We start from the raw sequence: 24,934 nt of genomic DNA, 5'->3' as shown, positions 1-24,934 counted from the left end.
ATGATCTCACGGTTTGTGGGTTCAAGCCCCACATTGGGCTCTGTGCTGACAGCTCAGAGCCTGGAACCTGCTTCAGATTCTGTGTCTCCCTCTCTCTCTGACACTCCCCTGCTCATGTTGTCTCTCTCTCTCAAAAATAAATAAAATATTAAAAAATAAGAGAAATGTAGATGTACATGAAGTACATAAAGTCAAAACCCTATACCGTCTAAAGAAATTGAAGATAATACATACATGTAACTAGGTACCAACTATCAAAACAAACACATGACAATAAAACTTTACAATCCACTTATCCTGCTAGAACTCCCTGATGTTTGTTGCCTGTTATAGGATCTTAACTCTTCTCTATCACCATTACTATGTTTGTTTCACCTATTGGGATAATGTGCTGCTTTATTTCCTGTTTTTGATATAATTTTTTTTTATTACTTTACTCCTGAACATATGATTCTTATTGAATTAGATAGTCTTTGTCAGCACCATTACCTGGGAGTGTCAGAAAAACTCCAGATTTACTTTCCTTCATGCCTGTCCTATCCAGTTTTAACAAAAGGTGTCCACAACTCCCAAATGATGAGATCAATCAGTGTGGTGACATGACTGTTAAAAAAAATATGCGATGCAGGGGCGCCTGTGTGGCTCATTGGGTTAATAAGCACCCTACTTCAGCTCAGGTCATAACCTCGTGGTTCACGGTTTCCAGCCCTGCATCCAGCTGTGTGCTGACAGCTCAGAGCCTAGAGCCTGCTTCAGATTCTGTGTCTCCCTCTCTCTCTGCTCCTCCCCCATTCACTCACACGCTCTTTCTCTCTCTCTCAAAATTAAATGTTACAAAATATGCTATACATATCAAATATCAAAAGAAAATAGGTAACATTCCAACAAGTCTGAAGAGTGAGTAAAATACATATTTTAAGAGATTTGTGGGGAGGAAAAGTACAGCATAGGGAATATAGTCAATAGCCTTGTAATATACTGATCATAATCAATATTTCCTAGTTTATATAATTACTGAATCACTATGCTCTATATCTAGAAATAATATATGTCAACTATGTTTCAATTATTTTTTTAACTTCTAAAATAATATGTTAGGACACAGAGAATAAGATCAAGTGAAGACAGGGGTAGAAGGCAGCCATCCACAAGCCAAGGAGAGGGGCCTCAGAAGCAACCAACCCTATTGTTATATCAATCTCAGACTTCTAGCCTCCAGAACTTTGAGAAAATAAATTTTCTTTCTTTCCTTTATTCTTTCCTTTTCTTCTTCTTTCTTTCTTTCCCCCTTCCTTCCTTCCTTCCTTCTTTCCTTCCTTTCTTCCTTCCTTCTTTCTCTCTCTTTCTTTTTTAAAGGGAGAGATTGGTTTCACACTGAAAGAAAAATGGAAATGAAGAATATCAAAGCATTTGACGTCAGCCTGTTAACAGGGCCCAGTACATTATATGGTGAGTATGGCACTATCAGGCAGGCCCTACTTGTGCTTAGACGGTATTACCAAAATATTTTTACAGATAGAGACTTTATATAATTCAGTTTTAACAACTGTGGTATGAAGTGAACATAATTTCAAACTCAAATATAAATCAAAGTAAAAATAAGTATTATTTATTGGTAAGAGTGAGCCAGATTCACTCAAACCAATTATGTCAATATCTGGATCGGTCCTGGGCTCAAGATTCACAGTAAAACATCAAAGTTTCAGTGAAAAAAAAAATTAAATATATTAAATATATATTAAGAAACTTGTAAGTTAGAAATTTTTGTTCCTTCAGTCCACTCTAGTTAATACACAGGCTTTAATTTTCTGAGGTTCTCACATCCATACATACTCAGAGTCTTTTCTAGTCTCTCCATAGTTCTACCCATAATGTTTACATGGGCCTCTTTGCTACCTACTTTGAACAAGGTGATAAATTTTTAAAAATGTGATGCTGGTTATGAATTTAACCAATATGGATTTTTCTTTCTTTATAATGCAAAAATACTAGACCTGATCTTTGTCATACTCTGAGAGGGAGTTGTTATACACATGTTTGATATTGTAATGGAACATAAGACTTGTGGAATTGAACCATTGTATTTAAATGCTAACTCCACTTATTCTAAACTTCTGACCTTGAATAAAATCCTTAAATTCCTTAAATATAAAGATCATCTCTAAAGTGGAAATCATAGTATCCACCAAATATATTTGCTGTGAGGATTAAATGTAAATTGTTTGTAACTAACAACTGTTCATAAGAATTCTGTTATTTTCTTGCTCCTATTCTCATACTTTGGTTATATGACTTCTCCCATGGATAATAGTTATTAACAACTTCTCTAATTGATTAAATTCTAGAAACTATAAAGTAAGATGTTAAGCTCCCACCTTCAAAGGGGAATCTCCTCCTTGCCTACTTTTCTTCATTTGTTTGTGGGTTTTTTTTTTCTTTTTTTTTACATGAAGTGATTATTTTTCAAGCCTACATTGTTCTGCAATGAAAACTAATAAAATGAAGCACCAGAGAATTGGTTTTATCTGCTTGAAAGTCAATTTCTTAATATGTAAATATGGTTGAGCAGGAGTAAGAGGAGAACTTCAGGTTTATTGAAAAAACTACATGCAAAATACAGAGAACAGTGCTTTACCTGGTATATGTTAAGGAAATCATAGAATCATTATCAAAATCGTGAATGACTATAGCTTTTAAGAAGCCTAAATATATATTCTGAGAATATTAAAAGCCCACCAAAAACATATTTGGTTTTCCAAAGACATTTTGCATAAGAAATTCTTACTATATTAAAATATTTGTTCATCTATACCATGGAATACTACATGGCAATGAGAAACAATGAAATCTGGCCATGTGTAGCAACATGGATGGACCTTGAGGGTGTTATGCTTAGCGAAATAAGTCAGGCAGAGAAGGACAAATACCATATGTTTGCACGTATAGGAGGATTAGGAGGAACTTGACGGAGGACCAAGGGGGAGAAGAAGGGCGGAAATGGTGGGGGAAAGGGAGAGAGGCAAACCATGAGAGACTCTTGAATGCTGACAAAAACTGAGGACTGATGGATGTGGGGGGGAGGGGGGGATGGGCATGAAGGAGGGCACTTTGGGGATGAGCACTGAGTGTTATGTAGAAACTAATTTGACAATAAACTATTTGTAAAAAAAATAAATAAATAAAAAAAATAAAATAAAATAAAATATTTGTTCATCAAATATAAAAAGAAATTATGAGTTTACAATTAATACTTGTGTGGATAATGGAGACAGAGTTGTAATTTATAATACAGGGCTGATTTACAACCTCAGATGTTCTGTAAAAATGGTTGCTTCTGTATATTTTAAGATATTAAAACATTGAGATTTGACACTTAAATACCTCAACCTTCTCAAAGTGGACCTTACACTAATATAAAAGCATATAAATCATAACTGTAATGATTTTGAATATTTATTACTTAAAAACCTCAAGAATACTAACCATTTAAGAAAATCAAGTAAGAAAGCTAGGTAGGTTGACCTACCTAATAGTTAAGATAAAGTTTGAAATAAAAATTAAACCTGAGGAAATGTTCTTAAATGACTATGCTTCTCCAAAATGAATATAAGAAATTTGAATAAAGAGTAATGAGCTTTTTGTGTGGTCCTGATTTGATAGCAAATGATCTCTGGTTAGTATACATCCATTTTAACTTTAAGTTAGATGATTGGTAGCCCCATAATCTGGTCAATACTTAGTTCCCCCGAGATCTTTTGTAAGCCCTTGTTACTATTAGTATTTACATTTTTAGAAGTAAAGAAATTAGATTCCAATAAAGTAAGTAATTTTTCCTTGATCAGCCTAGGGGTAAACAGCAAAACTTGAGTTCAAATCAGCACATTTGAATTCACAGTTGGTGCTTTTCCTATAATGTATTGCAGAGTTATCAATGCCATCTTGGCATATTTGGCATAGAATACTGGAAAAATAAGTACTTTGAGCTGCACTTAATACAAAATATGCATTAATTCTTAAAATAAAAGGAAATGTTTGCCTAAAAATATTATGCTTACAATGATTTTGCTTCTTTAATCAAGTGAAGCAAGGGAACAGTGACTTAATTTCAGTATTTAAAATGAGATTCCTCTCCTAGTATATACAGTTGGTTTTCAAATTTTTATTTAAATTCTAATTAGGTAATATATAGTGTAATATTGGTTTCAAGAAAAGAATTGAGTGATTCATCACTTACATATAATACCCAGTGCTTATCATAACATCTTAGTACACAGTATGGTTTCCTAGTTAATATGTACATAAAGATTAGATGTTACAATGTGCTTTTGATGAGAAATATACTACCAGCTTAAAGAAAACTCAAGAGCTAGTATCCAACTCTTGATTTTGGCTCAAGTCATTATCTCATGGTTCTTGATATCGAGCCCTGCATCAGGTTCTGCATTGACAGCAGGGAGAAGCTTGGGATTCTCTCTGTCCCTCTCCCTCTGCCCCTTCTCCACTGGTGCTCACTGTCTCTTTCTCCCAGAATAGATAAGTAGATTTAAATAACAAATCAAATTAAAAAATAAAACTGTTGACTCATTTGTGCTATACAAAATGTCATAATCAGAAATATTATGGGATCAAAGATCAAATTTTGAGAACTCATTAAACCAGGGAGCCTGATGTATTACTGGAATAAACAAAGCACATTTCATTTATTTATGTATCTGAATTTGTATGAAAAGCATATGAGTCTCTATAATATACCTTAGTAAAACTTCAATTTCAGAGATGCTCAAAATTTTCCTGAGGTGTTGATGATTGCTTCAAGCTCAAAGTGCTTTTTGCCGTTGGCTGATCGATTGCTTCTCAAACTTTGAAATTAACACTTTGTCACTATCCTGATAGTGCTCAAGATCAAAAAGGAAGGACAGTAGAAAGTGATAGAAAGTCACGTTCAGAATACTTTCACCTTGACTTACAATTTTATTATTGTAAATTTAAGTCATTACTTAACTAGTTATGTATAAAAAAGGTAAATGCACAATCCACTCCAATTTGTAGGATTGATTTCAATAGTAACTTCTCGGGTTTACATCCCAAATAATTTTAAGAAGGTTGTTGTATCTAGCAATGCGCATAGATAAAAGGTCACTTCTTGTGGTGAAGTACAACATTAAAATAGTCTTCTTTCACTGCTATTGCTTTTTGCTGGAAAGCATCTTCAATGATACAATGATACTAAAAATCTAATCTCTTATACACAATGCACATAGACAGATACAAACCATTCTAATACAATTTCTCTCTTTTTAAACATTTTTTAATGTTTTATTTATTTCTGAGAGAGAGGTGTGATCAGGGGAAGGCCAGAGAGAGAGGGAGACACAGAATCTGAAGCAGACTCCAGGCTCTGAGCTGTCAGCATAGAGCCTGATGTGGGGCTCGAACCCACGAACTATGAGATCATGACCTGAGTTGAAGTTGGGCGCTTAACCGACTGAGCCACCCAGGTGCCCCAACAATTCCTCTCTTTTAGGAAAATCAAATTTAAATGTGTAAAGTCGACAGCTCTAAATCCATCTTGGAAAAAAATCCAAAAAAATTCCTCAAAGTTTTCTGCTGTGCTTCTTGTGCTTACTTGTCTAGTATCAAGCATACACACCAAAAAAAAAAAAAAAAAAAAATCTTTTTTGCTTACTAGATACAAACTCTATAATTAGTTTTGGCAATAGACAAATATGTACACATAACATCTTTAATTGTTGTGTTTCTTGACATGGGGCGATTTTTAAAAAACGTTAGTTCAGGGGTTGCCTGGGTGGCTCATTCGGTTGAGCATCTGACTTCGACTCAGTTCATGATCTAGTGGTTACTGGGTGTGAGCCTGATGTCAGGCTCTATGTTGACAGCTAGCTCACAGCCTGGAGCCTGCTTCAGATTCTGTGTCTCCCTCTCTCTCTGTCCCTCCCCCATTCACACTCTGTCTCTCAAAAACTGAATAAACATTTTTTTAAAAATTTTAAAAAGGTTAATTCTATAAAAGTAATCAGCTTCTGTTAATCAAAATTATGCTTCCCAGATCTCTGTTTCCCTAACACAAGAAGCACAGTACTGATAAAATACATTAGACTTTGTGGTATCTAAAGTGATTGTCTTTGTGTGTGTGTATGTGTGTTTTCTTGACTTTATTTTTTTCTTAAATAGTTTATTGTCAAGTTGGTTTACATATAACACCCAGTGCTCATCCCAACAAATGCCCTTCCCCATGCCCATCACCCCCCTTCCCCTCTCGCCTACTCTCATCAGCCCTCAGTTTGTTCTCAACATTCAAGAGACTCTCATGGTTTACCTCCCTCCCTCTCCCCAACTATTTTTCCCCTTCTTCTCCCTCATGGTCCTCCGTTAGCTTCCTCCTAATCCACCTATATTTGCAAACATATGGTATCTGTCCTTCTCTGTCTGACTTATTTCGCTCAGCCTAACACCGTCTAGTTCCATCCATGTTGCTATACATGGCCAGACTTCATTCTTTCTCACTGCCATGTAGTATTCCATTGTATAGATACACCACATCTTCTTGATCCATTTGTCAGTTGATGGACACTTAGGTTCTTTCCATGTTTTGGCTATTGGTGAGAGTGCTGCTATGAACATTGGGGTACATGTGCCCCTATGCATCAGCACTCCTGTATCCCTTGGGTAAATTCTTAGCAGTGGTACTGGTGGATCATAGGGGAGTTCTACTGTTAATTTTTTGAGGCACCTCCATACTGTTTTCCAGAGGGATTGCACCAGCTTACATTTCCACCAACAGTGTAGGAGGGTTCCCATTTCTCCACATCCTCGCTGGCATCTAGAGTCTCCTGATTTGTTCATTCTACACACTCTGACCAGCATGAGGTGGTATCTCAGTGTGGTTTTAATTTGTATTTCCCTAATGATGAGGTATGCTGAACATCATTTCATGTGTCTGTTGGCCATCTGGATGTCCTCTTTGGAGAAGTGTCTGTTCATGTCTTCTGCCCATTTCTTCACTGGAGTATTTGTTTTTCAGGTATGGAGTTTGATGAGTTCCTTATAGATTTTGAATACTAGCCCTTTGTCTGCTGTCATTTGCAACTATCTTTTCCCGTCCGACAGTTGCCTATTAGCTTTATTGATTGTTTCCTTTGTTGTGCAGAAGCTTTATATCTTGATGGGGTCCTGTATTTCATTTTTGATTTTGATTCCCTTGCCTTTGGGGATGTGTCCAGTAAGAAATTTCTGTCATTGAGGTCAAGGAGGTTTTTTCCTGCTTTCTCTTCTAGGGTTTTGATGATTTCCTGTCTCACATTCAGGTCCTTTATTCATTTTGAGTTTATTTTTGTGCATGGTGTGAGAAAATGATCTAGTTTCATTCTTCTGCATGTTGCTGTCCAGTTCTCCCAGCACTATCTGTTAAAGAGGCTGTCTTTTTTCCACTGGATACTCTTTCCCACGTTGTCAAAGATTAGTTGGCCATACCTTTGTGGGTCCAATTCTAAGTTCTCTATCCTATTCCATTGGTCTATGTGTCTGTTTTTTGCCAATACCATACTGTCTTGATGATTACAGCTTTGTAGTAGAGGCTAAAGTCTGGAATGGTGATGCCTCCTGTTTTGGTTTTCTTCAGTATTACTTTGGCTATTCGGGGTCTTTTGTGCTTCCATACAAACTTTAGGATAGTTTGTTCTAGTTTTGAGAAGAATGCTGATTAAAATGTCATTACTACCCAAAGCAATCTATACATTCAATGCAATCCCAATCAAAATAAAGTGATTGTATTTTTCTCACTGTTTTTCTCAATCAAAAACTCAAAGGCTCCAATAGTGTAACTAATTGCTCAGAGTACTGGGTAGACATTTGAACAAATAACTCCACTGGGATATACTAATGTGAGGATATGTGAATTGCTATGGGGATGGTATACATGTGTTTGAACCTGGTGCTTACGGAAGTTACTATTAAGGAGATGGCCTTCGGAATAATTCTTCAAAATAAAGACATTAATGCTAAAGAAAGACATCACACAGTCTAAACATGAACTTATGTTAAAACAAATTTGCACATTTGGAGTATAGGATGCATATAGGGTAGGTGCAAAGTAGGGCAAGAAAATATATTTGAAGAACAATTATTTCTTTTTTTATTTTTTTATGTCTTTATTTTATTTTGAGAGATAGAGACAGAGAGCGAGCAGGGGAGGGGCAGAGAGAGAGAGAAAGAGACAGAATCGGAAGCAGGCTCCAGGCTCTGAGCTGTCAGCACAGAACCTGATGTGGGGCTTGAACCCACGGACTGTGAGAACCCACCTGAGCAGAAGTCAGACACTTAATTGACTGAGCCACCCAGGCACCCCGAAGAACAATTATTTCACTGTAATGGGCTAAGTACTGGAAAAATCAGCTGCTTATTGAAGCATGCATAGACATTACTTTGTCCCATAATACAAAAGAAGAAAAGCTGAATACACTTAAAATATAGGCTTTACTTTAATTCTAAAACTTGATAAAGAATGAAGAAAAGAAATAAATGAGAAGGCAACTATACACCACCTCACTTATGGAAAAGTCGTAATTAAATTTGAGGAAATTGAATATTACAATGTAGCAAACAGAGAAAAACTTACAAATTCATCAATATGATTCAATGTATACACCAACCAAAGGAATTCAGCATTATGATCCTATCCATGGAGGTTAGCAAAATCCAACTGCAATCTCTGAATATCAAAATAAAATAAAAATATAGGGAAATAAACAGAACATGGTTATTTTGAAATTGTTTTCTCTCAGGACCCTGACAATGTTATTCCACTTACTTTTGACCGCTGTTGTTGATGTCTGAGAAGCTACCTATGGGTCTGCCATCCCTCTAAGTGATCAGTCTTTTCTTTCTGGTTCTCTTTATCTTTGTTTCTCTGAAGTTTCACTATTATGTGTGTCCAGGTTTGATTTTCTTTTACTTTCTTCTGTTTGAGGTTCACGAACCTTATTTGATTGAATTACAGTGCCTTAGATTTTAGAGAACTTCCAGTCAATGCTCAAATACATATTTGTTTCTTTCTTTTAAAAAAAATTTTCAATGTTTATTTGTTTTTGAAAGACAGAGAGACAGAGCATGAGCAAGGGAGGGACAGAGAGAGAGGGAGACACAGAATCTGAAGCAGGCTCCAGGCTCCGAGCTGTCAGCACAGAGCCTGACGCAGGGCTTGAATTCACAAACCGCACATCCGACCTGAGCCGAAGTCAGCGCTTAACCAATTGAGCCACCCAGGTGCCCCTATTTCTTTCTTTCTCATCCTTTGTATTACCTCCTAGGTAACATCAACCTAATATGCATTGGACTTTCTATTCCTTCTATCATCCGTGATTCAGTGTCTTACTGTTTCCTATCTCTGTTGCATCATTACGTGTTCTAAATTTCTGGGCATCTACTTTTCATGTTTTAGTTCTATCTTATGCTGACTTTTATCTTCTCTCTAACTCTTCCATTGAGTTTTAAATTTCAATTATCATAACAATTTTTTCCTAAAAGTTTTAGATGGATTTTTTTGTACTCATTATTATTTCTTGTTTCTTGTTCAATTTGAACATGCTTATTTTATCATCTTTACTGGACACTCTGTATAACTAAAATCTTATGGAACTCATTCTCCTGTCTGATATCTATGCTAACTTTCTTTCTTTTTTTTTTTTTTTACAAATAGTTTATTGTCAAATTGGTTTCCATATAACACCCAGTGCTCATCCCCACAAGTGCCCTCCTCCATACCCCCCTCCCCCCCCCATCCATCAGTCCTCAGTTTGTTTCTCATATGCTAACTTTCTTGTAGCATGCCTTGTTTCCTTCCATGTTGATTTTGTGATTTTCACAGTGAACTGAAGTCATTTTCCTCCCCTCCCCCCCAAAAAATGTGCATTCAGTTCTACCTGTCATTTAAAGCACATCTAACCCGGGATCTGTTCATTTAAATTCACTCATGAGGCAGTTTTGACCAAAAGGTAGCATAGATTTAGAATACAAAATTACCTGATGATTGACTCATGGTTATAAATATCCTGGAGGATTCTGTCTCTAGCACCAATCTGTATGGCACTATCAGTATGGAAATGTATAGCTTTTATCATTGTATTGTGCAATTATTTTTTATTCTAATTTACACAGGGTATATCTCATTGAATCCTAATTTTTTATTAGTTTCCAATTATACTCTCAAACTTGAGTGAGCCCTAGACATTTTCTCCAGCCATTTACATGGTTATTTGTCATTTTAATATTTCATTGTCATTAATATGTCATTTAATATTTAATATTTGACCTCCTTTATGTCAGTGTTTCTTTAGCACTTTGCTTCTCACAAATATTACTTAGTTGTGTTTTATTTTATTATGAATATCAGAAGCAACTCAAATATTAGAAGTTTCTAATTAGAATATAATCTCTCTATCCAAGAAGTGTGGAAAACCAGGGCTTCAGATGGATCAGAGTGTCACACTTATACATTCATGTTGCCTAACCATATTTGGCTTCCGTCCCTAAGACCATGTCAGGTTCTAAAACTGTTTCTGAAGCTCAAGGAATTATATTTATATTCAACCAATATAAAAATTTTTTAAATGATATTTTAATGTCCCTTTCATTTAAGGTCAGTTGCCCCCAGTTTCCCAAACTATATCTTCTCACATTCCTTTGGCAGAACTTAGAAACATAGCCACACCTAGCTGGATGTAAGCCAGAAATATTTAATCCTACTAACTCCTAAGTTTTCTGAGTTACAACCAAAATATATATAAGGATATGGCTTACCGTAAAAAAGCCATTTCTTCAATCTGCCAAGGTTCCAAACTACGTTTAGCCACTGAGTATGCTTCCCTTAACAAGGTTTCATTCCATTCTCTCTTTACTTAAAGACTGATCATCTACTTCTAATAGAGTACTACTCTCTTGAAGGATTAGAAGCAGAAAAAAATGGACAACCAAGACCAACATTATTGATTTTCAACTGCTCCCCCTAATTCTGCTTTTGACTCTGTGTAAAAATGAAATGGGGGCACCTGGGTGGCTCAGTCATTAAGCATATTTGGCTCAGGTCATGATCTCATGGTTCATGGAATCAATCCCCGCATTTGGGCTCTGTGCTGAAAGCTGGGAGCCTGCTTAGGATTCTCTCTCTCCCTCTCTCTCTCTGCCATTCTCTTGTTCTCTCTGTCTCTCTCTCAAAATAAATAAATATTTTTGATGGAATAATACAACATCCATTATATAACAAGCATCATCAGATTGCCAACCAGTCTTCTCCTCTTATTCCAAAGCCATGTAGAAGTCCTGTCATGTACAGTACTCTGTTGGGTTCCAATTTTTTTTTTCAGTTTTGTTATTCGAGTCATATGAGAGTTTGAAAACATATAAAATAACAGAAACTTAAACAAAATAGACAGTTAATTTTCTCTGATATTGAGAAAGGCTGGAAGTCCGCATACTGTCCCTGCAATTCTACAGGGATACAGACCTTTTTAATCTCGTTTCTCTACCTGGCAAAAAGTTTCCATTGTAAAGGTCTGGCAGATTTCCATCCACTACATCCAAACTCTACTTGGAATGAGGAAAGAAGAAAACTCTCTAATGCAAAGGATACTGCCTAGGGTTTAGAGACTGCTTCTGCTTGTATATTTGGGAAGGAAATAGTTAAGAATCCAATCTACCTTAAAAGAAAGAAAGAAGACAGTGACCTGTTTTAATGTCCTTTTAGGCATGTTAATCACAGACTTCCTGGCAAGCAAACTGATGATATTTGCTCGCAGCAGAGTCTGTTTCTATGGGACAAATTTAGCAGGAGATACTTAGCAGGTTGACTAGGATTGTTTATAAGAAACAAACATAAAACCTATGGATCTATGGGGAATGGTTCCCTGGAAAATGTCACTGAAGATCTGTCACTCACTGAATATAAAGTGGAAATGTTTTATAACTGAGATGACACTCTTCTGTGTAAGATTTACAGTGGCACACATCACCTGATACTTCACACTGAAGTCAGGATAGAACAAGTCGGATGCAATGAGAAATAGCCTTGGAAGCTCATTGTAAGTCCTGGATTTTTATAATGCCTTGTGATTACCTGAGCACTTTAAATTCCTAGTAAAGTTTAATCCTAGGTAAGATCTCTGATTTGTCTAAGGCTAATTTGACAAGCCAATATATTATGGTATCTCTTCTTTATTGGCCAGTAGTTAGGCATATATGAATACAAGTTGGGCAAAAGTATACTTTCTATTTTGAGAAACCATACGCCTAGTTCAACATGAGGAATTCCAATTTTACCTTAAAAAAGAGATGATTAAGACTGGAAGACAACTGGAAATCTCTGTACTTTACTTTGAAATATATATCCCATAGAAACTCTCATAAATATGCATTAAAAGGCAAGTATGAAAGCGCTCACACATGGGAACTGACATCTTTAGAATCCTAAACAATAGTGAAAACGATTGGCTCTGTTCCTTTCTCTCATTGCCTGCACAGCTGCATCAGCAACAGTTATAGAGGTAAAGAGAGCAAACCCTGGTCTTCAGACTTAAAATCACTGGGAGTAGGTCAGCAGATCCTTCAAAGATATTCACTCGGGCCACAGGGAGTATTTTTCTTACATCTCTAAGGGCCAAAGTATCTCTAAAAATGCTGTCTTATTCTTGCTTCTGGGCTCTCCACAGCTGGTCACTACGTTTTGTCCTCTGGTGTCAGCTGTTCCTTCCCAGTCTAGACCAGTGCCCATGACTTTGCTCACATCATGATGATACATCTGAAGGGATGCAGGGACAGAGAAGATAGCAGCCATGCATTCAACATGCAGAGGCTTTCTTGCACAAATCAACCTCTCTGTTCATCATTTTTAAAAGTAAATATAGCATATATAATTTGATTCTGTTTTCATGAAGTATTTCTGTTAGTCTATATGGATCAGTATATCAAAATATATCTGGTTGACTTAATGTCCAATCTGTTGTTACTTCGGAGCATTAGAATCGGGATTTCCAAATAATCATACTGTTAGTTTCCTACGTTGCCTTAATGCTTTAAATAATTATGTAATTTTAAAATAAGATATTTTTCTGGATCTCTTAAAAAATAAAACTGCTTTTGGGGCACCTGGGTGGTTCGGTGGTTCAGTGTCTGAGTTTGGCTCAGGTCATGATCTCACAGTTCGTGGTTCGAGCCCTGCATCAGGATCTGGGCTGACAGCTCAGAGCCTGGAGCCTGCTTTGGATTCTGTGTGTCCCTCTCTCTCTGCCCCTCCACTGCTAATGATCTGTCTCTCTCTGTCTCTCAAAAGTAAATAAATGTTAAAAATTTTTTAAATAAAAGTGTGCATCCTATGAAAACACAGATTTAGGACAACTTCCCTGTAGATAATGCCCTAACCCCACACTTACAAGACATTCTGGAGATACAATGGTTTGCCACATAATTTGTCAGAAATTTGACAGAATTAAAGATTATTTTTAAAGGGTTATGTTTAAAAATATTTATCTTAATAACTATGTTTTTATGCAAATAGTTCATCAAAAAGAACTGCACTTCAAATTAAGCATAGCATGTCACATTGAACCTTTTTTGCAAAATATAAACACATCTATATCAATATCTACAGATATATTCATAAGACAATATAATATTACAATCTGCAGATATATTCACAAAACAATATAATGTTAAAATCCAATCCTGCTAGCAAAAGTTTCTGTTTAAATCATAATGAGTGTAAAGTCAATGCAATCCAGATTATCTATTAAATCTGTTTTGCATTTGGCAAGCACCTTTACAATCACTTTGCAAAATGTACTTTGGGAAGAAGGTAAATTTTCCATCAATTAACTACAGATTCTATATGCCTTAAAGATCAAAGGCTTATCTGCACTTGCACCTAGACAGAACATAACAACTGAAACTTTATATTCCCTCCCCATGCTTAACCAGTGCCCATGCGTGGCAATGTGAAGTGTCTAATTCTCTGCACACAATTTCTGCAGCTAAGGTGAATTGGTTCTCCTGTTTTCTGTGGCTCAAATTAATAACTAAGAGAGTTCTTCAAAATACAATATGATTAGTCATCTTTAATCAACTGAATAAATTGACTAATAAGAATCTGCCCAGTGATCACTCTCTGGAGAAACACATTAATCTATGTATACACTTGAGGCTTCCACCCAGAGAGAGGTCACTTAAACTGTCTGCGCTACTGCCATGTTAAGTGCCTCCCAAGAAGGGTAAACATCCATCTTGCTTCAAGAAATGATAGTTCAGGTCCCTGGATAATGTAGGAGATTGCAAGCCCCGTATGAGTATGTAAAAGACTTGCAAAATAAAAGCAAAATAAGCAGGCTATCAAATGCTTAACACTGCTTCATAGTCTGGATGCTAGCTTATACTGAAATGAATTGTTCCTTTTTACCTTTTTAAAAGCAACAGACTAATTACCTAACATATAAAATGTATTTCCATTATATTCCCTTTAAGTATTTTATACTATAAAAAAGTATTTATAAAGCACAAAGATATTTAGGCAGGCAATCATGTAATGTGTCAGAGTTAAGCTACCAATTTTTTTAAAGAGCAAAAAAGATGTTTTACTCTCTTAAATCATTTGTCACAATATAACAATTTTATAAATATGGTGCCCTCAAGTTTAAAAGCTGTAAGATTTAAATCAGCTCATATTAAACAACGAGAAAGAAACATAAATCTTGAACTTGGAACTCAGAAATGTATTTAAACCTCAATGTCCTTGGGACAACTCATACTGCATGAAGTGTTGTACATCTTAGTGCCTTGTCTACAGTCACAGCCACAGTTTGCATAAAAGATAAGTTTTGCACCCATTCTGCACTATACCTAAAGTCTGGCCCTAATCCTTGCATTTTTAAAGTAATAAATTCTGCAGGACTTAGAGAAAGTGAAAGCCATATAGCCCCAATTTCTCACTGGACTATCAGGCAGTCTTCAGGTATGATTTTGCATTTTTGAAATGGTGAAGAAAGAGAGAAAGAAGGCATTTTTATGATTCTTGTACCTGACTTTGAGCAATTTGCTGCTCCTATTCTGAGATGTTACCAATAACACAATTATATATAAGCCGTCACAATGTAATAGGTGTCATTTCCCCCATTTTCAAATGAGAAACATAGGATTGAGGTGGAAAACCCAACTTTCATGAGATGGTTCAGTTGGTAAACAACACAAGTACATTTGGTTTTAAAACTCTTGCACTTATAACTATTATAAGTACAAGTGATCAAAAAGTGAGTCTGCTCAGCATGGCATGACTACATCTGAATGCAGTAGGACAGACTATTTCCATCATCAGTGTACCTGATGAAGTGTTTTATTTCACAAGAACAACACATCTGAGTCTTTATGTTTCAGAATCCATATTGGAAGACAATTATATATATTCTACATCGATGTAGTATTTACATTTTAAGAACAGATGAGAGAGTCAGGAGACAGCTTGCAAGTACATAAACGAAAGGAACACAAGAGATGACCTTAGAAAATATCTAATCTTGAACATAAAGGAATCAGAGCTATAAATATCTAAGTTAGAACAAAAACCAAGGGACAAAACTAGTTCCCACAGAATGAAATTAAGGAAAATCAAAGTGTTGAAGATGCATTAAAGATAGAAAAGGGAGATGATGCCAAGCCAAATATAGATTACTCAAGTTGAAACTAGAGAGCAAGTATGGAGTCAAGAAGGGATTCTTTTGAATAACAGAGAGACAAGGGGAAATACAATAGAATTTGCTATTTGTAGAAAATATCTCAGGTAGCAAATTAAATGAAAATACTGGTAAGGAGAAACTTGGGATAGATCAATCTGAAAACAAACAAAAAAGATTCAATCATTAAGATGACAGTCAATGAAGGTCTGATAAAAAACAAGGTAAAGAAGGGAAGCTGGGTTTTATTAAGCATTTTATTTTATTTTTTTACATTTTCTAAAATGTAAATTATGAAATATTTTAAATTATTCAATGAAACTTTTAGTTTGGCTTTTACTAAATAATAACTCATAATTTCAAATTAAGAGACATGGTTCCTACATCCTACCTTATCCTCCAACATTGATGCAAACACTGATATGATAATGGCTATGCATGATAGTAGCATGGTGATTGAGGAGACCTAGAAATTAACATATGTGGGCATGACAATAAAGGTTCTAAAATACAAAATATGTGGGGACACCTGAGTGGCCCAGTCAGTTAAAATGTCCGACTTCGATTCAGGTCATGATCTTGTGGTCCATGAGTTCAAACCCTTTCTTGGACTCTGTGCTGACAGCTTAGAGTCTGGGGCTTACTTCAGATTCTGTATTTCCCCCCTCTCTCTCTCTCTCTCCTCTGCTCATGCTCTGTCTCTCTCAGTCTCTCAAAAATTAATAAAAATGTTTAAAAAATTATAAAGTACAACAAATGTAGACTGAAATATAGAAGAAAGTGATTCAGAAGAGATTAAATTTCTGCATGGCTTATTCTCACATTCCAAACCTAATTACACACACACACATACACACACACACACACACACACACTTTCTCATATGTGATCTTAGTATCATTTCTAATGACTTTAAACCAATAGCACTATTTCTAATAAAAAAAATAGGTAGCATTACAGTAAAATCCTCATGACAGAACAAGATAAGATTCCACACTCCTGTGTCTCTTCTTCCAGCTTTGATCATTGTCACAATTGAAGCAATAATACTATAAATCTAGTCAAAAATATATGAACCCAGAAATTTTAGTTCTATTTATATACCTAATATATGTATATTTATATTAGCTGTATCAGTTATAACTGTGTACATCTGTGCAACTAAGGATACACACACACACACACACACACACACACACACACACACACGAATAATCAAAGAAGGACTATTTGTAATAGTCCCAAACTGAAATGTCCATCAATAGTAGAATGAATAAATGTATGTGTTATATTCATCTAATAGATGATAAAAGACAATGAGAATGAGTAAAATACAGAAATGAACAACAAATCAAATGAATTATAGAAGCACAGTGTTGAGTTAAGTAAGTTAGAGATAACAGAATACTTATTGTATACTGATATATATTGTATACAACTCAGGCTTTATTTGTGTGTTGGGGGGAGGTTCAAGAACAAGGCAAACAAATGGTTACCTTTGGTGATGGAGTAAATCGGAAGATACTTGATGGAGTATCTGAGGTGCTGATAAATTTATGTAATTTAATATGTGGAGTGGTTTCATGGGTTATGTTCTCTATGAAAAGTCATCAAGCAATACTTAATCCCATATATATGTTATACACCAATTGAATTAGTCTACAATGGCTGCACTAACAAACCATCACAGACTAGGTATTTAAAGCATGGCATATGCTTAAGATCTTTATTTTCTCACAATTATGGAAGCTAGTAGTCCAAGATCAAGGTCTCGGCAGGCTTGGTTTCTCCCAAAGCATCTCTCCTTGGCTTGCAGAAGGCCGCATTCTCACTGTATTCTGCATGTGATCTTTTCTTTATGTGCACATCTCTGGTGTCTCTTTATCCTCTTATCAGGATACCAGTCCTATTGGATTATAGGACTATATTTAACCTTAATCACACCCTAAAAGACCCTAACTACAAACACTGTCACATTGGGGATAAAGGGCTTCAACATTTTAATTTGAGAGGGGGGCACAATTCAATCCATAAAACTACTACAACAAAAATGACAATAATAATAATGTTACAAAAATAATAAAAAATAAAGAACATAACATCCACAATCTGAAAAGTACCATATGCATCAATCATTATTTCTTACTCTTTTCCTTTGCTATTCTTATATTCCTTTATACAAGAAGGCATAACAAACCTTAATATTCTTGTGCCTTTCTCACCTCTATGTCTATATTGACTGTATTATATACTTACCTTTAACTAACAGACCTATCATTATTGTTCATGCTTTTGATTAAAAGAGTTGATAATATTTCTCTCCCAAACTTTAAGCAAAACATTGAAAATGATTGTGGACTGTTATTGAGGGTAAGACATTTCCCTTTGTCTGGCCTTTATAAAAGAAATCTACATTAATAATTGTACCAAATCTCCTCTTTTCAAATCATATTGAAATGTAAATCAAATTTGGAATATGAATTAGGGATACAGCATCATGTTAATGAATGAACACTAGCTATGAAGTTAATTAGTAAGAAATTTAGGTGGCATGAACTGTGTTAAGTCTAAAAATTGTAAAGTTCAAATAAGAAAAAAATTAAGAAAGAGAAGGTTGCTTTTAATGATTAAATATATCCTAATTATAAATCTGTATTGTACATAAAAATGCTTACTCTGATACTTAATTTATCAATATTCTACTCTACCCAATTTGTTGTTGGATAATACACAGGAGACACTGTCTGATCTGGGATTATACAGCTTATTGTTAGAACTTGGCAAGCAATTTTAGAAATTTTAGATACCAAGATAACAACTCTGAAGTTGGATGAACTGTAATCCTTGAATAAAATCAATGTAACACCCAAGATTTTCAATATAAATCATATACAATACATTTCAAAAGTATACCTAAAGTAAAGGACTGAAATACACAGTAACTAATCCATAGCCCCAGGGGTATATGAACAGCTAGTTTATTTTTCACTACTCATAAGCCTTTGAATTTGGCTGCTCTGTTTTCTGCATTTAAGCATATGGTACTTATAACATCCTTAATAATCAAAACTAGATAGCCACCATAAAGACATGCCCCTAGTTACGGCATATTAAACACATAAATAATCAATTAAGTACACTTAGCTGTTCCAACGTAAAGAATGTTTCTACAAATAGTATCATATGTTGGAAAATGATATTTAAAATGTCTATCAATTTTCATGACCAAAATTATTCTGCCTCTATTTTTATACTTAATAATAAAAAATATAACAAAGGTATATCCTGAGCATGGCATATGAATATGTGTTATATTTACTCTAAATCATACATAAAATGGAAGATAAAATCATTTGATATTTTGCCATATCAGTTCATTTTTTTGAATTATAGCAAACATGTCAACCTATAATTTTTCTTATAAGCATATTGTATAGGCTTATGTCTATTGAAATTCATTTAAAAGGCTATAAGCTAAGTTTCATCAATTATTTTTATATAGAGAAATGTCTATGATACATATTATATTACTTAATATAATTCTTTAGAAGGCTAAAGTAAATATTTGGTATATTCACTTACTTTCTCATTGATTTAATTTCTAAAATTTCAGGATGCTTTTTAGAAATCCTTATTCCTCCAAGATTGTAAAACTATATGAACTTACCAAACGAATGTAAGCATTAATTCAATAACATTTTGAGGGTACTTTCTATATAACTGGAATTGCCATAACCTTTATAATGCACAGCAGTCAACCAGCTATGGCCTATGGGTCAAATCTGGCCAGCCATCTAATTTTGTAAATAAAGTTAGCTTGGAACTCAGACCCATCCATTCACTAACACTTATTTACTACAAGTGCTTTCTCTGCACACTGCCAGAGTTGTGTAGTTGCAACAGAGACTACATGGCAAGCAAAGTAAAATTCTATATTGATATACACTATCTGACTCTAAACCAGAAAAGTTTGCCAAACCTTTACACAGAGGATTAGGATTACTTGTACATAGAGAAAAGATAGTAGCTTCCTGGGTAATGAGGAGTGAATAGTAATAGAAATCTGCAGGGCTGTTGTGATCATAAGAAGCATTATGTGAAAACACCTTAGTGTCAATACTGGCACATGTTTTAAAATATTCGACAGATATTTATCAAGAAACTGAGCTACAGTTTATCTGTGAATACACACTGAGCACGTGTTAAATGCAAATCAGCCAGGTGCTTATACAAATACAAAAAGAATACTTTCTGAATTTAATCGATCATCTTAATTAAACTATAAGAATAAAAAATAAATTTTATGTTGAGTCTGCCCTTTATTTTTTGTTCTTTATTTTTATTGCTGCCCTTTATAATCTTAGAAATTAAACTTTACTTTTATATACTACCCTGGTCAGGCGTCTTGTTGTTATGGCCACAGTCTCACTACTTCCTAATAGACTGTAAGATTTTGTTCAGCTTAATATCTTTAGGATGCTAACAGGGTTGCAGTGATGAATATACATGATGGGTGAAGTGATGGGAAGAGGTTGGATCCTGACTATTTCTTCAAGGTAAAGTCAACACTATTTCATGACTAATAGCATGTGAAGTATGAGAGGAGTCAAGAATGAGTTGAACGTGTATATATTTGAAAATATTATTTTCTGAAAAACTGGGAGGACAAATATGGAAAAGACTACACAGCATAGATTTTAGAGAAAAGAATCAAGAGTTTATTTTCAAATATGTTAACTATTACTGTCTAAGCTATAGGTGGATGATTTTATGTCCTAGATACTAAATATGTGAAAGCATGTATGTAAATGATCCAGGATTTGTCAACAGATGTAGGCATGAGTTTTCCTGAATAGGACAGAATATGCAGGATGACAGCAAACTATGTTCTCTTTTCCTATACACTAGAAGAAAAAAAAGAGAAGGAAAACTGCACTCAAGTTAATTTCATGATGCCTCAGTTTCCCATATTAGAACATCAACTAAATTTGAACTATTTCCTGAGGATATTACAATGACAGCAAAATGATTTATATTGGAATAAATTGCTTTTATTAAATGTGTAGAGATGAGATGGATATTTCTGAAAATGCATACATAAATTTAAATATATTTTCAAAACAGCAACTCTGTAGCATTTCCCACTATTTCACTATGGTGTTATGAAGTCAATTTGATTTCCCAAATGAATGAACATCCTCACACCTTTTTACTCACAAAATGAAGCAGTGAATGGATTGTAATTTATGGTTCCACTGTGTAGATGACACCAGGGGAAGGAACAGAGGTATACATAAAAATACACATTTTTTATTTTCCTAAAACTCCATCCCAGTCACCTTCAATGAGTATTTGATTCATTCAACATTACTGTTACTTGGTCTAAATGAATAGACTGTAGAACTTTTCTTTATTAGTTACTGCATAAGTGACAAAAGTTCCTCTAAAATAAAATTAGAAGAAAATATTTTAGGTTAAATTATGAATTGCAATTTAGTTTACAAAAAAAAAAAAAATCAAAGTGTCCTGACACATGTTATTTGAAATTAAGGTTTATGAGCAGAAATTTATTTGTACCTTAAATATAGTCAGGAGTAATGAAATTAATAAAAAGAGGGTACATTTATGCCCATGGTGCCAGATATGGGAAAGACTATCTCCTCTGAAAGAAATTCTTGAAAGTACATCAAAAACTCTAATTTCCTCACCATCTAGTAGATGGTTACTTAATATATTTGAATTTAGGTTGTCACCTCAAAAATGAAGTAGAAAAAATTTATAGAGAATCACAAAACGTCCCAAATAGTTAATGAAATCATGAGGAAGGGCTAAGAAGAAGGCACCACACCCCTTGATTTCAAGCTATAACAAACAACCATAGCAATAGAAGCTATTATTAACTTGAGATGGATTAAATACTGAAAACAAGACCTGAAACCCTTAAACTCCTACAAGAAAATGAAAGAATAAAGCTCAACATGGATCTTGGTAATGACTTTTACAATAAGGCACATTTAAGTACAGGCAACAAAATCATAAACAAGTGGGACTACATCAGGGTAAAAAGATTCTGTACAGTGAAAGAAATGATGAACACAGTGAAAATAAAACCAATGGAATGGGAAAATATTTGCAAACCATGTATCTGATAAGAGGTTAACAGCTCAAATATTTAAAGGATTCATACAACTCATAGGACTCAATAGCCAAATAAGAAAAAAAAAAAAAAAAAAGCCAAGTTAAAACATGGGCTAAGACCTGGACAGTCAAAGAGTCTTCTTGGGTACAGCAGGACTCACAGATGCAGAGAGCTTAACATGTCTTAAAACTAACAAGAGACAGAAAGATAACCAAAATGATGAAATGAAAGAGCTCTCCTCCAAAAAATTCCAAGAAGAATTGACAGCTAATGAACCGCTCAAAAAAGATATAAGCGGCATAACTGAACAAGATTTTAGAACAATAATCGTAAAAGTAATAGCTGGGCTTGCAAAAAGCATAGAGGATATCAAAGAAACTATGGCTACAAACAACATGGAGAATAAAAATAGGCATGATGAATTAAAAAATGCGATAAATGAAACACATAATAAACTGGAGATGTCCAATGCACGGATTGAAGAGGCAGAAAAGAGAATAAGTGATTTAGAAGACACCATTATAGAAAAACAAGACACTGACAAAAAAAGAGACAAACTGATCCAGGAACAGGAAAGAAGAGTTCGAGAGCTCAAAGATACAGTCAAATGCAACAATATCCATATCACAGGAATCCCAGAAGAGGAAGAGGGAGGGAAAGGTGCTGAAGGAGTCATGGAACAAATTATAGCAGAGAACTTCCCCAACCTGGGCAAGGAAGTAAACGTTGAAATACAAGAGGCACAGAGAACTCCCCTCAGACATAATTTGAATCGATATTGGGCATGACATATCATAGTGAAAATGGCAAAATATAAGGACAAACAGAGAGTTTTGAAAGCAGCTAGGGAGAAAAGGGCCCTACCATACAAAGGGAAACCTATCAGAGTGGTGACAGACCTATCCACTGAAACTTGGAAGGCCAGAAAGGAATGGCAGATTTTCAGTGTGATGAATGAAAAAACTATGCAGCCAAGAATCCTCTATCCAGCAAGCCTGTCATTCAAAATAGAAGGAGAGATAAAAGTCTTTCCAAATAAACAAAAATTGAAAGAATTTGTCACCACTAAGCCAGCCCTACAAGAAACCCTGAGGGGGACTCTCTGAGGGAAGTTTGCAATGAAAGAAGACACCAGAGACACCACCACAAGCATGAACCCCAAAAAGGACACAATGATTCTAAACCCACATATTTCAATAATAACACTGAATGGAAATGGGCTGAATGCTACAATCAAAAGACATATGGTAGCAGAATGATAAAAAAACAAAATCCATCTATTTACTGTCTACAAGAAACGCATTTTAGGTGGGAAGATACCTTCAGATTAAAAGTAAGGGGATGGAGAAATATCTATCATGCTATGGGAAGTCAAAAGAAAGCTGGAGCAGCTATACTTATATCGGACAAACTGGACTTTAAAATAAAGACAATAACAAGGGATGAAGAAGGGCATTACATAATAATTACAGGGTCCATCCATCAGGAAGAACTAACAATCATAAATGTCTACGCACCGAATATGGGAGCACCTACATATTTAAAACAATTAATCACAAACAGAAACAAGCTTATAGATAAGAATGTGCTAATAGCAGGGGACTTTAATACTCCACTTACAGCAATGGATCGATCAACCAGACAGAAAATCACTAAAGAAACAATGGACTTGAATGACACAATGGACCAGATAGATCTGACAGATATATTTCGAACTCTGCATCCTGAAGCCAGGGAATTTACTTTCTTCTCAAGTGCGCATGGCACATTCTTCAAGATAGACCACATACTGGGACATAAAGCAGCCCTCAAGAGATATAAAAGAATCAAGATCATACCTTGCACACTTTCAGATCATAATGCTTTGAAACGTGAAATCAATCACAGGAAGAAGTTTGGAAAACCTCCCAAAACATGGAGGTTAAAGAACACCCTACTAAAGAATGAATGGGTCAATCAGGCAATTAGAGAAGAAATTAAAAAATATATGGAAACAAATGAAAATGAAAATACAACAATCCAAACTCTGTGGGATGCGGTAAAGGCAGTCCTAAGAGGAAAGTACACTGCACTCCAGGCCTATTTCAAGAAATTAGAAAAAGCGCAAGTGCAAAATCTAACAACTTGCCTAAAGGAACTAGAGGCAGAGCAACAAGAGCACCCCAAACCCAGCAGAAGAGTTGAAATAGTAAAAATCAGAGCAGAAATAAACAACGTAGAGACCAAAGAAACAATTGAAAAGATCAATGAAACCAAGATTTGGTTCTTTGAAAAAATAAACAAAATTACAAACCTCTAGCCAGGCTTCTCAAAAAGAAAAGAGAAAGCACCTAAATAGACAAAATCATGAATGAAAATGGACTTATTACAACCAACCCCTCAGAAATACAAGCATTATCAGGGAATACTATGAAAAATTATATGCCAACAAATTGGACAAGTTAGACAAAATGGACAAATTCCTAAACACACACTCACTACCATAATTCACATGGGAAGAAATAGAAAATCTGAGCAGACCCATAACTAGTGAGGAAATCGAATCAGTTATCAAAAATCTCCCAACAAATAATAGCCCTGGACCTGATGGCTTCCCACGGGAGTTCTAACAGACATTTAAAATGGAATTAATACCAATTCTTCTCAAGCTATTCTAAAAAATAGAAATTGAAGGAAAACTTCCAGACTCATTTTATGAAGCCAGCATCACTCTGATTCCCAAGCCAGACAGAGATCCAGCAAAAAAGAGAACTAGAGGCCAATATCTTTGATGAATACAGATGCAAAAATCCTCAGCAAGATAGTTGCAAATCGAATCCAACAGCACATAAAAAGAATCATCCCCCAAGATCAAGTGGGATTCATTCCTGGGTTACAGGGCTGGTTCAACATTCGCAAATCAATCAATGTGATACATCACATCAACAAAAGAAAAGATAAAAAGCATATGATCCCATCAATAGATGCAGAAAAAGCATTTGATAAAATACAGCATCCCTTCTTAATAAAGACTCTCGAGAAAGTTGGGATAGAAGGAACCTACTTAAACATCATCAAAGCCATCTATGAG

The 24,934-nt window shown here is 35.0% G+C and overlaps 1 long non-coding RNA gene across 2 annotated transcripts in view; it reads right to left on the bottom strand.

Moving 5' to 3' along the window:
* Positions 1-1,347: 1,347 nt before the first annotated feature.
* The window catches only part of LOC120245879, a 33,184-nt gene continuing 9,597 nt past the window's right edge, over positions 1,348-24,934 (bottom strand). Inside the window, exons 1-4 of one of the 2 annotated variants that reach the window (XR_005531925.1) lie at positions 12,657-12,802; positions 8,636-8,728; positions 4,753-4,886; positions 1,348-1,374 (exon numbers count right to left, since the gene is read on the bottom strand). This is a non-coding gene — a long non-coding RNA (uncharacterized LOC120245879). Of the gene's footprint in view, positions 1,375-4,752; positions 4,887-8,635; positions 8,729-12,656; positions 12,803-24,934 lie in introns of those variants that run through there. The other variant, XR_005531924.1, reaches the window with a different exon arrangement.

This window comes from Hyaena hyaena, unplaced genomic scaffold (assembly GCF_003009895.1).
Source record: "Hyaena hyaena isolate Hyena2069 unplaced genomic scaffold, ASM300989v1 scaffold_437, whole genome shotgun sequence".
Lineage (NCBI taxonomy): Eukaryota > Metazoa > Chordata > Mammalia > Carnivora > Hyaenidae > Hyaena > Hyaena hyaena.
The sequence above is the reverse complement of the archived record's forward strand: the minus strand, read 5'-3'. Positions and strand labels throughout refer to the sequence as shown.